General features: G+C 43.8%; 1 long non-coding RNA gene across 1 annotated transcript; it reads left to right on the forward strand.

The window, feature by feature from the left end:
- Nucleotides 1-5,172: 5,172 nt before the first annotated feature.
- LOC137328532 (uncharacterized) lies at nt 5,173-9,833 on the forward strand. Its single transcript, XR_010964805.1, has 2 exons — nt 5,173-5,448; nt 8,081-9,833. It is a non-coding gene; the product is annotated as an uncharacterized lncRNA (long non-coding RNA).
- The last annotated feature ends 5,938 nt before the right edge of the window (nt 9,834-15,771 follow it).

Raw genomic sequence — 15,771 nt, forward strand, 5'->3', positions numbered from 1 at the left:
TGACTTCATTTAAATGTGGTGGTACATGCTTCCATTGGGCAGATTAGGATCACAGCGGGGTAACGGGAGAGAAATCACAGGGGCCATTTTTATTGGGGGAAAGTTTCTGCAATCCATTGTACTTGCCAGACCACCTGATTACTGCTTGAAAATAGGCTTTTCTTAATGAAAATCCAGTTCTTGCTTTCTAGGTTAAGACGTGCAGAAAGGCCATTGGGCCTCAGTACCAAAGGGCCTCTGGTGCTAATGGAATTGTATTCAGCACTTTCAGTAAAGGAGATGACAAAATAGTGGGAAAAGATGTCTAAATATCTGTATATTTTGTAGTTTTCACTCCACTGGAGTACTATAAAGGGAAATTAATGAAAAGTAAATCTATAAAAGAAGAACTTCTTTACTCAAATGTGTAATTTATTGAAATTAATTATAAGGCGCTATAATTTTAACTACAAAAAGGCAACTATGTTTAATGCATAAAATTGTTGCTTAAAGTGCAGTCTACTCCTTTTAATTCAAATTTGCCTACTTTAAATTATGTGATAATTCAATTCTTTTTAACACTAAATTCTCACTTTGCCCCATTATTTATGTTGCTTCATTCAATTGAATGAATAATTCAATTTTTAGTGTAAAAATAAACTGTGAATTATCAGGTGTTAACCGGACTATGGAAGTCTTGTACCCAATCATGTTTCAGACAACACACTTCAGACATTACACCTGAGATGTCATCCTTCAATCTGTCACACTTTGTTACAGAGGCAAAACAACCTTTAAGCAACTATTTGAAACTGGAAAGGAAGTCAATTATTTCCTGCTGGTATTTCTGACCGGGGTGGGGTGGGGTGGGGGGCGGGCAGGGAGGGGGGCAGGGATTTACAAACAACTACCAATCTACAGAGAAAGTTACTCTCTGATTCTTCTAGTGAGAGAAGCTCATCCCATTAATAGGAATGAGCTTCTAATGTACCTCAGAATGTGCCAACTTATAGGAATTAGACCTTGTGGCCTTAAAAGGAAAAGTGAATTACACACAGATCTGTTTTAGCAGCAGGATGCTCCTCTGTGTACTGTGATTGACCCAGTGCTATCTTCTCAAGCTCACTGCCCGCATCCTCTGGGGTGTGTGTAGCTGTACTGGTGCTTGCAAGCATTAATGAGAGAAGTGCAGAGTGCTGCAGCAAGCTGCTCCTCAATGACAGAAAAAGGCCAAACATTAGAATGCTTCCTCCAAGCGGCATCTTCAAATAGAGCTTGCATTGCAAAATGCGGTGTGTGACGTTTGTGTGGTTGTCCCAGAACTTCCTTAACACAATGTCACTGGGAGTGCACCTGGAGTTAAAGGCTATGGATAGAAATGTAAATGAGGTGAAAGGGGATGTACCCATCCTCTCGCCTCACTTTCCGCTTACTTTGACCACTGAGCACCACAATGGAGAGGCACCTGAAGAACCTAGGCATGGAGTTTTTGGTGAAATCCTCCATAGACTGGAGGATGCATAGGGATCTAGGGGATAGCCTGAAGATCCACAGAGACAAAAAGGTTGGTGAAGTTTTTAAACTTCCCACCCACAGAACGATCTCTGCGAAGCAGCCAAAGACCCCAATGCTGGCAACCTTGCGTTGGGATTGGAGGACAGAAGTAGTAAATGTGGAACACTTTGTGCATACTTGAGCCATCTACCTAGTAAAAGGTGCTGTTGGGTTCTCTTACCTTCCTTACCTTCTTTGTATTCCTCATCTGTTCCCAGGTTCTGAGAGTAGTGTGCACAATATTGGCCCTGGCCTCTGCCGCCTGCCATGAAAATTGTGAGCACTCATCTCTTTAAAGGCTCAGTACACCTCTGGTATGCTGCACTTGTCAGGCACCCAGTGAGGACTCATAAGAGGAATATTTTACCTTTAATATTCATTTAACATGTTCTGCATCAACTAGCAATGCCGGACCTCTGCTGTATGCAGACAGCAGTAACATTCAGCTTTACAGAGGCAGTACTGCTAGAAAATGTGACATCTGTCACATTGTCATTATTGTCTCATTTAAAGGTAACTGGCTGTATTTGGGGGACTGCTTCCAGCCTCTGGCAGAGCAAACAGCAGAAATCCAAAAGGAACACAAAAATCAGCTGGAATCTGGCATAAGGAGTCCCCACCCAATTCTCCACCTCAGCATGCTGGAAAACCAGTTGTAAAAGAGAGGAAAATCCTGCCTTGAACATCATGTTGCGAGACTGTATTCAAATGATTTTGGGTATGGAGCTCTCGGGAAAAGAAATCAACGAGCCATGATTTTCTATTTTTAAATTGCAGCATGAATGTACATCTTTCTGGAAAGTGGGTATACATGGTAAGCAATGAAAGAACTGTAACTAGTGTGTGAAGGCTTGACATGGATCAGCAGTAAATGTGCAACAGGCTGACAGGCAACACTTTATGGCATGTATACTTGGATTCTTTACCCGGTTAAAGGTAGTATTGGGTTTTCTTACTACCTTTAAGGTGTACCATTTTTTCTCAGGTTCCACAAGTAATGTACACAGCGTTGACTCTGGCCGCCACCTCCTGCCAAGCATACCACACTCTTATACTCTGACAAATGGGCCCTGGAGTGGCAAACAGGGCAAGCCTCCTCACACCTACTTCATACTGCTGCACCTCCACTTCGCCAGCCATCAGCAGGGGGCTTGGGAGTTTTGCCACTTCGTCACATGCCCACAGATGCCATCTCCTGTCTGCATATTTATTTTTTCGCCCATAGGTTTTTGCCATCCTCTTCTTTCAACCCATACAGCCTATGGAAAGATTGGCAAAAATGTAAACTCCTTTCAGATTTTGGAAAGGTTGCCAATAATTATTGACCTAGAAATTCAGGCGTACCCACTTTTGGGTGCATGGAGGGAGTGGGGGGGACACAGGGCACAATCCCTGTGCCTGAATGGTGAGGCCCAAGATGCCCTCGATATTGGGCTTCGGGCCTCATTTCCATCAATGAAGCGTAATTGGAGATCAGGCTGCTGCAACGCTAGCAGTAGCCCTCAGGTAAGTGAGGAAGGGTGGGCAACGGGTCAGAAGGGGGCAATTGGATCGAAAGAGGGGCAAACAGTAGCCGGTAGGGATGATCGGTGGGCAGGAGGGAGCGGTGGCCGGGGGGTGGCAGTAGTGGCCGGAGGAGGGGGCGGCAGCGGCCGGCATTCTTTTAATGTGGGATCGGGAGGAGCACCCCTGTCCTCCTGGTTCCATATTCGGGTAGGTATATTTTAAAAACTTACTTTGTTGGATATGGCCTGATTTTCCAGAGTGCGACTGACGCCAGCACCGACTGCCTCAGGGCAAACCAGTCTTGCAGTGGGGGCCTCAAACAGGCGTCAGGCCCTTTAACTGCATATGTAAAGGACCTAACGCCTGTTTCAGGCATGGGCACTGCACGCCAAATTTTTTGGCTTTTACCAATATGGCGGGCAACGCACTTCCAGCTCGTAATGAGAGTACATGTCCTGCCTTCTATATTGGAGGCTTTGGAAGCCGTTTGGCTCCCGGAAAACAATGCTGCACAGCCAAATTTCTAGGCCATTGTTTCCACATACAGCCACTTTTAAGTAGTCACATACTTTTAAATACGGCCTGCAGCCCTTTAAGAAATAGTGACTCATCAGAATTTCCACCTGTCCCTCTTTGGCGTACTACTAGCTTAACTGGACCAGCCACATAAATACTGTGGCTACAAGAGCAGGTCAGAGGCTGGGTATTCTGCAGCGGGTGACTCACCTCCTGTCTCCCCAAAGCCGTTCCACCATCTACAAGGCACAAGTCAGAAGTGTGATGGAATACTCTCCACTTGCCTGGATGAGTGCAGCTCCAACAACACTCAAGAAGCTCGACACCATCCAGGACAAAGCAGTCTGTTTGATTGGCACCCCATCCACCACCCTAAACATTCACTCCCTTCACCACCGGTGCACTGTGGCTGTAGCGTGTACCATCCACAGGATGCACTGCAGCAACTCGCCAAGGCTTCTTCGACAGCACCTCCCAAACCCGCGACCTCTCCCACCTCGAAAGACAAGGGCAACAGGCACATGGGAACAACACCACCTGCACGTTCCCCTCCAAGTCACACACCATCCCGACTTGGAAATATATCGCCGTTCCTTCATCGTCGCTGGGTCAAAATCCTGGAACTCCCTTCCTAACAGCACGGTGGGAGAACCTTCACCACACGGACTGCAGCGGTTCAAGAAGGCGGCTCACCACCACCTTCTCAAGGGCAATTAGGGATGGGCAATAAATGCTGGCCTCACCAGCGACGCCCACATCCCATGAACGAATAAAAAAAAGGCCTAATCTGAGCCAAGTGTTTGCCATTCATGATGTGTGGAATCTTAGAAGTTCACCAGAAAATATGTCTTAGTGAGTGGTGGCAGGCTATTGGATCAAGCCCCATACCTGCCTTACCTGATGTCCACACATGTGCACCCTCCAACAGGGGTCCTTGTTAGTAGTGGGAATCCTCACTGATGTTTTCTCCCCTTTGTCCAAGTCCACTGAGACCAACTGTAACACCCATACTGCTGCCTGGCTGGGACTAAATAATTCAACATAGAGCAGGAATCAAAGTAGAGTGCATATATGGCTCAGTGGTACAAAGACATTGGGGGTAAAATTGATCTTGGGTTTTAGCACAGAATGGACGTTAGCGAATCAGCAACCTATTTTACCCCAACTGATTTTCTTTTCCATTGGCCTTTACCCACCAGCCCACTGGGGGCGCCTTGTAATCATTTTTAAAACTGTGAAGAATTGACTTACAAGACTATTAACATCTCAAATGAAGTGCATTAAACGTCATCGTAGATTATACACCCTTTAAATAGTAAAACAGGAAATCATGACTTCTGGTAAACAAGCCAGTGGGGAAAATCCACTGAGCTCTATAAATGGTGTGTGGTTAAATCATATGTCACCAAATTATCAGTCGGGCATCAGTACATCCTACGTGCAGCCTGCCACTGACATGTTTCAAATATTCCCATGTGCAGGCTTGTAGCAAAGTGTGAGTGTGTTGCTTTGTTTCACAGCCAGCAGCTGCTAGATGCTATGGAGGGGATTTCCTGCTTGCCTGTCTTGTCAAATACATTCATTTAAATCTACCTGTGGCAGTTGTGCTGTCAGAGACTCAATGAGCCATAAACTGTAGTGTTACATAGCTGAAATTGTAATCTCTAATAAATCAACTGTTAAGTTAACATCAGATACAGGACCTCAGTACAAATGTGCTTTTGAAAAAAAATCTCAGGGTAGATTTTGATCTAGGTCTGTGTTCGGGCCCAGACTCAGCTCTGAGCAACAAGTGCGTCCCAGACCGAGAATCCCGTGGATCAATGGAAAATGCATTAGCCTGAGCGAAGGCATCAACGTAGGACCACCTGCCTCGCCAACAGCAGCCCTCCGGTAAGTCCCAGGAGGGGTGTTAGAGCAGGCTACGGTGAGTGGGAAGGGGGTGCTGATCGCGACTCCTCTGAAGTCAAGTGAGCACTCCTGCCCCTCCGCTTCCACAGGAACGTTTGTTTTTAAATTTCACCTAGCTGTAGTTGGCGACGGTGGGACTGCTGATGAATGTGCCTGTCCCGTTTATCACCAACAAATTTTTTCAAGGGGTCCTAATTTATATATTTGAGGAGCCTAACACCTGGTTGAGGCATTTGCCAGGGACGCTGATAAAAAAGGGCCCCATGAATTTAGCAGTGGGACCAATGTCTGCACAGATTGGGCACAGACAGTCCCACTGCTAAAATGGTAATACAGGCGTAAAACGGGCGTAATGCTACCAATTTCTACCTACACGTGTGTTTGATTGTTTCCATTTTTGCCCTCTCTGTCTCTCAGCATCCTCCAGCAGCAGCTGGTGGAACAGACAAACTTTGTGAACTCACACTAGATTACTATTTCCACTCAGGTGAATCAAAACGAAACAATGACATCACCTCATGGTTTCTCAGTAACTGAAACTGTTCGCAGTTTTTTAAATTATCATCAGAACATAAGAAATATAAGCAGTTCCTCTATGTTCTTTAAGTATGTCCTCCTCTTCCTCGCCTACATGCTACCCCTAGATGACATTATTCACGGACATGGGGTCAGATTCTACATGTATGCTGATTACACCAACGTCTACCTCTCCGCCACCTTTCTCGACCTCTCCCCTGCTTTTGTGCTGTCAGACTGTGTGTCTGACATTGGATGAGCCACAATTTCCCCCAGTTAAATGTTGGAAAGACTGACGCCATCATTTTCGGACCCCACCACCAACTCCGTATCCTTGTACCGATCCCTGCCCCGTCCCTGGCTACTGTCTCAGGCTGAACCAGACTGTTCACAACCTTGCCCACTTCCTCAGTACTGTACTGGATTGTCGGTCCAATATGTAACTTGGTTATTGGTGATGCTGATCATAATTCTGTCATGAAAATAAAAATACATATATGGGTCTTCACAAAGTAGCTTCTGTACAGCATGGTTTGGAAATACAACCAACTTTAATTAAAAATAATGATTGATGGAGTGAAAGTAGCAAATCTCAGTGTTGTCATGGGAGATTTTTCTATGCCCGGCTGCACTGGATTGCCTGAGAATATCAGAAAATCAGGTGGGCCAGAGCACACATCTGTAAAGGGACCCGTCTGATTTTCTTTGTATTAATATAAATGGAAAAAAATTGTGTGAGTTTCATTACAGCTTTGCCCTCTGACCCACAGGATTTTCTGATAGTCCATGCACTCAGGCAATGAACTGTGCCTGGGGGTGGACACGGGAAAATCTCCCCTAATGGGCCTGACATCCCATTTCTTTAAGAATTTCTTTAAGAAGATAATCCAAATTAACCACCTTCAGTGTATAACACCTGGGCTTTCCTCTTGCCAGATTAAATCTGCCAGCCTGCCAGTCACTTGTTATTTGCAAGCTATGGAGAAATCCACCAAGATAACATTGGTGCTTGTCTGATTTGGAGGTCCCACCTCGCTTATTTAAGTCTTGAAAGCTTAGGCACAGGTTGGGAAAAGACGAAGGCTTACAAACCCCAAAGTGTACACAGGTCTTCTGCTGGAGTTTAAACAGTTGAAGCCATGCAGCTTACCAGGACAAAGAATTAGTATTCTCCCCGCTGCTTGTCCAGCCTGAGCCGCCCTACCCATTAGGGCAATGGCTTGCTGCGTTATCTGGAGCTGAGTGGGAAGAATTCCAGCTGCCAGTTGGTGAGCAGGTAGCGTGTCCAGACCTGTGCCTACCCATAACCTACAGAGCTGAATCTGCCAGAATTTCATGGGTCAACTCACTTGCATATCCATTTGTGGATCTCCAGCACCAATCCCATGTAAAACAGGAGTAATGCGCTGGAGTGCAGTTCTGGTCAGCACAGGAAGGATGTAATTGCATTAGAGAGGGTACAAAGGAGATTTACAAGGATGTTGCCAGGGCTGGAGAATTTTAGCAATGAGAAAAGATTGGATAGGCTGGGGTTTTCTTTGGAACAAAGGTGGCTGAAGGGTGATTTAATTGAGGTGTACAAAATTATGACGGGACTAGATAGAGTGGATAGGGAGGACCTATATCCCTTATCAGATGGGTCAGTGACCAGGAGGCATAGATTTAAAGTAATTGGTAGAAGAATTAGACGGGAACTGAGAAGAATTTTTTTCACCCAGAGGGTGGTGGGGGTCTGGAACTCACTGCCTGAAAGGGTGGTAGAGGCAGAAACCCTTAACTCATTTAAAAAGTACTTGGATGTGCACCTGAAGTGCTGTAATGTACAGGGCTATGGACCAAGTGCTGGAAAGTGGGATTAAGCTGGATAGCTCTTTTTTGGCCGGCACAGACACGATGGGCTGAATGGCCTTCTTCTGTGCCGTAACTTTCTATGATTCTATGATTCTATGACTGCTCAGAATTAGAGCGCGGTCTGGCTGAAGAGTGCAGCAGCAAGCTGGGGAAGCAGCAGATAAGTAGCAATGTGTTTAGAATGCTGAGTTGACTGTCAGATAGCGACGTTAGATGACCCATCTGTCATTTTGTCTCACGGTTCTAGAATGTCTTCCACTGGAGGATCTGGCATGGACAGCCAAAGAAGAGACAAGAGCATTGCAAGGAGGAACAGAAGGAGAGCTCACAATTTTAGTGAGACCAACCTCCAAACCCTGCTGCAGAGGAAAAACATACCATTGGATTTCCATAAAGGAAACTTCAAAAAAGTACCTCTCAGAGCATATGGACAGAGGTGGCACTAGCACTGAAAGCCAACTCTCTCAGCCCCAGAACAGATCAGTGCCACAAGAAATTCAATGACCTGACCAGGGCAGACAAGGCAGATGCTCCCTTTTCTTCTTCGGGCACCCACACACGGTTCTAAAATTAATAACAACACAAGTAACCCTTCACACTGCACTCTGCTTGTGGGGGTAGGGGCGGCACTAACTTGAGATCTTACAATATGTGGCACCATCTTCCCTAACAGCACTTACTTGGCAAAGTTATGGCAGGAGATCTGTGGAAATTCAAGGCCATCGTGTTTTCCTACATTCACGTTTCTTTTCTTTAGCTAGGAAGCAGGAACAGTTAGTACTGTTTCTCTGCCACTCCACATCAGCCAAACATCCAAGATAGCTGGCCTTGCTGCTTTCCTTCTCTTCAATTCCCAAATGGAATGCTTTGCTGTATGAAGAGCTCCATTTAGCAATAACCTTGATTACTGATCCAATGGGACTAGCTGGCTTTCAGTTACAATTGATTCCCTACATCAGAGTTCAGCGCTTTACTGCAGAAAAAGAAAAGTTACCAAATACAGTTCATGTAATATTAAAATGTTCACCTCAGCTTGCCATATGGAAGTATAAAGTGTTTTTTTTATTCATTCTCAGGATGTGGGAGTCTTTGATAAGTCCAGCATTTATTGCCCATCCCAAGCAACCCTGAGAAGGTAGTGATGGGCCTTCTTCATGAACCGCTGCAGTCCGTGTTGTGAATGTGCTCACACAATGCTATTAGGTAGGGAATTCCAGGATTTTGACCCAGTGACGATGAAGGAACAGTGATGTATGTCCAAGTCAGGATGTTGTGTGACTTAAAAGGGAATTTGGAGGTGATGGTGTTCCCATGCATCTGCTGTGCTTGCAGGTTTGTGAGATGCTGTTGAAGTACACACTGCAGCCACAGTACACCAGTCGTGGAGGGAGTGGATGTTTAAGGTGGTGAATGGGGTGCCGATCAAGCAGACTGCTTTGTCCTGGATGGCGTTGAGCTTCTTGAACGTTGTTGCAGCGGCATCATCCAGGCACGTGGAAAGTACTCCATCACACTCCTGACTTGTGCTTAGTTTTACCATAGTGCATGATGTAGGAATATACTGTATGATTTTGGCTCCAATTATGATGAAGTTAGTAAAAAGAGATAAATATATTCACTTGACAAGAATATGCATCCAGAAGAATCCTTTAGTTACACAAATCAATGCAATGGAGGCAGACTAAAAGCTTTTGCTTACTATAATCATTTGCAAATTGTGAAGAGTTAGGACTGGGAAAAAAAAACATGCCAAGTAGCATTTGACAGTCATGTAATGATAGGAAGGGTTTTGAGTGTCACAGTTAATATGACGGCCAATTTGTAATATTGTATCTGTGTCAATTTACATTGAGGATCAATCACACAAGATATAATGCAGAATGGATTTGATTTAAGCTGCAGTGATGGTAAAGTGAGTACAGAGGATGAGAAAAGTATTCACTTCTGAATAAAATAAAAACAGAAAATGCTGAAAATACAAACCATCTGTGGAGAGAAAAGAGGGTTTGTGATGTTTTGAGTGTGTGACCTTTCATCAAAACTGAAATCCAAGAGGTAAACAGGAATTTGAGTAAGGTTGGAAAAAATAAAGAAAGGGATAGATTTTGACTTTGTGTGCTAGTGTAAAACAGGTGATGGCGAATCGGCAGCTGTTTTACATCTCTCCCCAATCTTATTTCCATTGAAGTCAAGAATGGGGAGGAAAGAAAGTTGAAGAGAGCCAACAGATATACTAATCAAAGAGAGGGAGTTAACACGTTGAATGGCCGGCAAACTGCTAAATAGAAAACAAGTAATATAAAATATCATGTGCAAATAGCCGGGGGGAGGAGTGCAAAGACCCCATAAATGCTACAAAAAAAATGAAGATTCAGATTTTCTGCTTTAACGCTTCTGGTACACGCTCATTTTTCCTGATAATCTAACTTGGGGATGCAGGTAGGGAATTCCTTATTTTGTGTGATTCTTGGACACTGGATGAATAGTCAAGCAAAGAAAGTCACCCTCACTCACTGTAGTTTTATTAATCAAAAGTAATTATTTTTAATGATGTTATCATTCATACGAGCATTCATGAAGCAAAATCAAACCATACAAATTACTTTCCTTTATAAAATCCTGCTATACACTTAATAATCCGCAACACTATTATGTAATGACTTAACAATTCATACACACATCAGGCAAATCATTAATACATATACAACCTTTAAACCAAGGCTTTTGCTCATCGGGCCTGAAGGTTGATCAGCTCTTCAGAACTCGAGGTCCTCTTCTTCTTGCGTGATGTTCAACTGCAGTGTGTGTTTCTTGTGACTGCCGGGTGGTGAAGAAAAGAGACTTTTTCTCTCAAAGTCTTCTTTTTATATTGTTTTTTTACCAATAGGACGTAGAATTGGGGGGAGTCATTCTTTTTGTCCAATCACTCCCTGTTGCTATGCCTCAATCATTAACATACTTCAATGATTGACAGTTTAGGCTTTGATCATGTGACTGGAGACCCTTTGATGTAGAAAAGACCATGTGCTCGAACGATGGGTCGTAAAAGGCCCCTTTACTGTCTCTGTTTATGGCCTTTCATGTAGAGATAGTCCCCTTACATTTTTACACAAAGATATTCTTAATGGTCCTTACGTCTCCAATTTTGATTACTTCAGTGGCTTCAAATCCATTCCTTATACCATTTGACCATATGCTGGATACAATACTATTTGATGTTTTACAAATCCCAGTTCTTTTGATCAGATTACCAGATAGGAATGAGAGGCCCATATTTTTTTCACACCTATCATTGCTTTCCTGATCCGAAGCCTTTGATGTATGTCCTTGTCGCCTTTTCTTACATTACCCCCTGCTGTGTTGAAAAGCTTGTGCTTCCAAAAGCCTATGTGTTTTGAAAGCCTGACAACGCTTAAGCTCAATATTATCCATCTAGCTTATTTATTTAATAATCTAGATATTTATCCGCAGTACAATGTCTGTGATCCCGAAATTCATACTTCTCCAATGTCATCAGCGTCAGTGAGGGAAAAACAGGATTTGTGAGAACACATTTTACCACATTACAGTGTTTGCAGGATTTCAAATGTCTTTGTTTAAAAGGGGTACAGTTAACCCTTCCCTTCAAATATCTTTTGTTAAAGGGATTTTGAACCCCACATTCCCTCCTCAAGTGGGTCTATTGTATCTTTTGACTGATCCACTTCATACCCTGAGCATTTTCCTTGGTTATTAGGATTTTATCATTGATTCCCCTTTAGGATGTGTTTGCTGTGACATATGCAAAAAGAATATTTCTTTTCCATGTTTTCTCATTAAATGTCGCATTACACAAAAGCAAATTATTATAATAAACACTTGTATACATTGCGTACAGATCAAAACCATACTAATCATTCTAACCCATAGGTATTGTCCAACATTATATACTGTCTCCCAAAGTTCATAAGCACCTAGCATTTTATCACTTTTTCTACGTGCTTGTTGCCTTGCTGCATATTTACAAGATGCTTCTGTGAAGTTTTAATACGTTCTATGATGTATTTAAGACTCAAGGATAATGGGGATATTGGATGTCCAAACTGGACCCCTGCTTTCAGGGCCTCATGCTGCATTGATATATTAACTTGAATCATGGTAATAGCGTGGGTCACCACGGGTATCAGCACAATATGACCTATCTCGGTCAATTCCGTCGGTACGAAACAAAAGGTTGGAGATTCTATCAGGCACACTTGGTCGCCATGCTCATATGTGAGTTTTGTGGTAGTCACACAATATTCCCCATGTCCCAGATGGGCACTTTTCACCTGGTGGGTAGGTATCCCATGTCTGCAGTTGCACTGTACACATAGGAGACTGGCCATCCAGGGTAAACCCACAGGCAGGTATGCCTGGGGTTGTGTTATCACACCTACATAACCAGGATCCTCTAGACCTGGTACAACAGTCCAGGCTATGGGCCTTCCACGTGGCTCTCTTTTTCATAATCCGTTTGGGGAATCGTTTAAATTCCTTATGCACATCCTCTTTAATAGTTCCGATGGATTCTACCTTAAACACTTCCCATTTATCCTTTTGTATTAGCCGTGGCAACCACATAACTACCGGTACCAACCCACTCTCTGTTTTATTGTCTGCATCTATTTTACACGGTCGCCGGGCATAATAGGTCGACTCATATCTCCTGATTTTGCACCAGTCGGTATTATTCACATTTTTAATGTGTTTGAATCAATTGTTAAGGGTTTTATCACTTACAAAGTTGGGTACCATATTATTTTCAATATCTGCCAAGCCCTGTTGTACCTTCAATAAAAACCCTCCATACATAGCACCTTTGCACCTTTGACACATTCTGATCTTGTACTTCATTATTATGTTGCTGGATTGTTTCATTAATCTTCCCTCTTAACTTAATCATTCCATCCACCATTTCCTTTATGGACTTCAGTCCTTCTTGTTGTTCCAGAATTTCATCTCTCTGCCCTTTATTTGATTTACTCAGGGTCCCCTTCATTTGCTGTCTCATAACCTCATTGTGTTCGCACATGCTCTCTTTGTCTATCTGGTTCCATGATGTGGAGATGCCGGTGATGGACTGGGGTTGGCAAATGTAAAGAATCTTACAATACCAGGTTATAGTCCAACCAATTTATTTGAAAATCACAAGCTTTTGGAGGCTTCCTCCTTCGTCAGGTGAATGTGGAAACGAAATCCTTGAACGTTTCGCATTTATATTCAGAGAACAATACCTGGTGATTACAGATAATTTTTCCAACTGCCCGTTGTCAAGGCAATCAAAGTGTTCAGACCGAGAGGTGTTACCTACAGGACCACCGAATATACAAACGGCCAGAACACAAAACAGAGAGAGAGGGAGAAACATCCGAAAGGAAGAGAAAGACAGAAAATGACCCGTTGTATTAAAAACAGATAACTTTTATTCGCTGGTGGGGTTACATGTAGCGTGACATGAATCCAAGATCCCGGTTGAGGCCGTCCTCATGGGTGCGGAACTTGGCTATCAATTTCTGCTCGACAATTTTGCATTGTCGTGTGTCTCGAAGGCCGCCTTGGAGAACGCTTACCCGAAGATCGGTGGCTGAATGTCCTTGACTGCTGAAGTGTTCCCCGACTGGAAGGGAACCCTCCTGTCTGGCGATTGTTGCGCGGTGTCCGTTCATCCGTTGTCGCAGTGTCTGCATGGTCTCGCCAATGTACCATGCTCCGGGGCATCCTTTCCTGCAACGTATGAGGTAGACAACGTTGGCCGAGTCACAGGAGTATGAACCATGTACCTGGTGGGTGGTGTCCTCTCGTGTGACGTTGGTATCTGTGTCGATGATCTGGCATGTCTTGCAGAGGTTGCCGTGGCAGGGTTGTGTGGTGTCGTGGACGTTGTTCTCCTGAAAGCTGGGTAATTTGCTGCGAACGATGGTCTGTTTGAGGTTGGGTGGCTGCTTGAAGGCGAGTAGTGGAGGTGTGGGGATGGCCTTAGCGAGGTGTTCATCATCATCGATGACATGTTGAAGGCTGCGGAGAACATGGCGTAGTTTCTCCGCTCCGGGGAAGTACTGGACAACGAAGGGTACTCTGTTGGACAACGCAAAATCGTCGAGCAGAAATTGATAGCCAAGTTCCGCACCCATGAGGACAGCCTCAACCGGGATCTTGGGTTCATGTCACGCTACACGTAACCCCACCAGCGAATAAAAGTTATCTGTTTTTAATACAACGGGTCATTTTCTGTCTTTCTCTTCTTTTCGGATGTTTCTCCCTCTCTCTCTCTCTCTGTCTGTTTTGTGTTCTGGCCATTTGTATATTCGGTGGTCCTGTAGGTAACACCTCTCTGTCTGAACACTTTGATTGCCTTGACAACAGGCAGTTGGAAAGATTATCTGTAATCACCAGGTATTGTTCTCTGAATATAAATGCGAAACGTTCAAGGATTTCATTTCCACATTCACCTGACGAAGGAGAAAGCCTCCAAAAGCTTGTGATTTTCAAATAAATTTGTTGGACTATAACCTGGTGTTGTACGATTCTTTATATCTGGTTCCAGCTTACTGTTCCAGCCATGGCTCCAATCCCTAACCATTCTCCTAATCCTCGCCTCTTTTTACTGTGGGTCCTCGTACGATTGGTTATTGGGGTGGTTGTAACATTGTTCCAGGCAACTTGAATCAAGGGTTCTTGAATGTCAAGGGGCCAAGGCTCATCCAGATCCTGGCCTGCATTTCTCTGGACAAAATCTTTAATGTGTTGTTCTTCTAATTGTTGATAAAAATGTTTGTGTTTTGGGTCACAAAGCCCCATGGGCATGTGTACGACACTAAGATTAAATACCACTGGTACAATCTCGTACCTCATATTATTATACAGTGCCTCGTAGGTGTGAGTTACTACCAGACCGTTCTTGGGGCCTGGCTTCTGTAGAGGCGCAAGATTTTGGTTGCCCTCCATTAATGGGGCTTTGCTATAAATATTACTAGCCCCCCCATATCGTCATATTTGTTAAAGATGGTGCCACAGCTAAACTGACCCTTATGTCTTTTATTAAATGCCGGCCAATTTAAATCACTTTCTACACTATCCTCCTTTTCAGGGGTGGTTTCCATAGAGTTGGGGACCCTACGTGTCCCATCTTTTTGTTAAGTGGGCCTAGTATGATAGCATGCCCTGAGTCATCCATTTCCTTTTTCCACCAGATCAGGGGAAGTTCTATGGTATTCTGTTCTTTTTTGCACCTACAATGTAATCTGACGCCTGTTCCTTCCTGGTCAAGCCATAAGGTTCCCAGCCATGTCTTTTTTCTATACCGTGGTATTGCCCATGTCTGCCCTTTATCCTCACTACCTTGGTATGCCATTATGCTACATTCTTCACTTTTTACTTGATATCCGTTTACACACAATATTAACAAACATATTATCATTACAAACAGTAATTTCATCCTTGATGATGTTTCGTTTGCCTTTCCCGATATTGGTCTCAAGTCAGGACCTAGGACAAAACAAAACATATGAGTAATGTCTGCTCTTTGTTAATATCTTATTACCTTTATTCCTGATTATCTCTATATCATGACCATCTTTCGTTTGGTCTCATTTGATTCGGGCTCCACATAATGGAGGGATCACCCATCCACAGTGAGTGAGGCCTCGGCCTTAAATGCCATAGGCCAGTATTTCTCTGTCCTGCCACAGGTGGGTGTGATATCATGTCGTCCTTTACGTCCTACATCATAGGTGAAACTTGAGGAATTGTTTCCTCCAGTTGATCAATCACACCAAGTACATCTCCAATATCCTCTTTTAACTGATTGACATGGAAACATTTTTCTTTTCCCTTTCCCAGGACAACTTTGTACACTGATGGACTGGCTTTATCCATAATGGGGTATGATCCAGAAAAATGAGCTTCAAATGGCCCTTT

The sequence above is a fragment of the Heptranchias perlo genome, chromosome 1 (assembly GCF_035084215.1).
Source record: "Heptranchias perlo isolate sHepPer1 chromosome 1, sHepPer1.hap1, whole genome shotgun sequence".
NCBI classification, from domain to species: Eukaryota; Metazoa; Chordata; class Chondrichthyes; order Hexanchiformes; family Hexanchidae; genus Heptranchias; species Heptranchias perlo.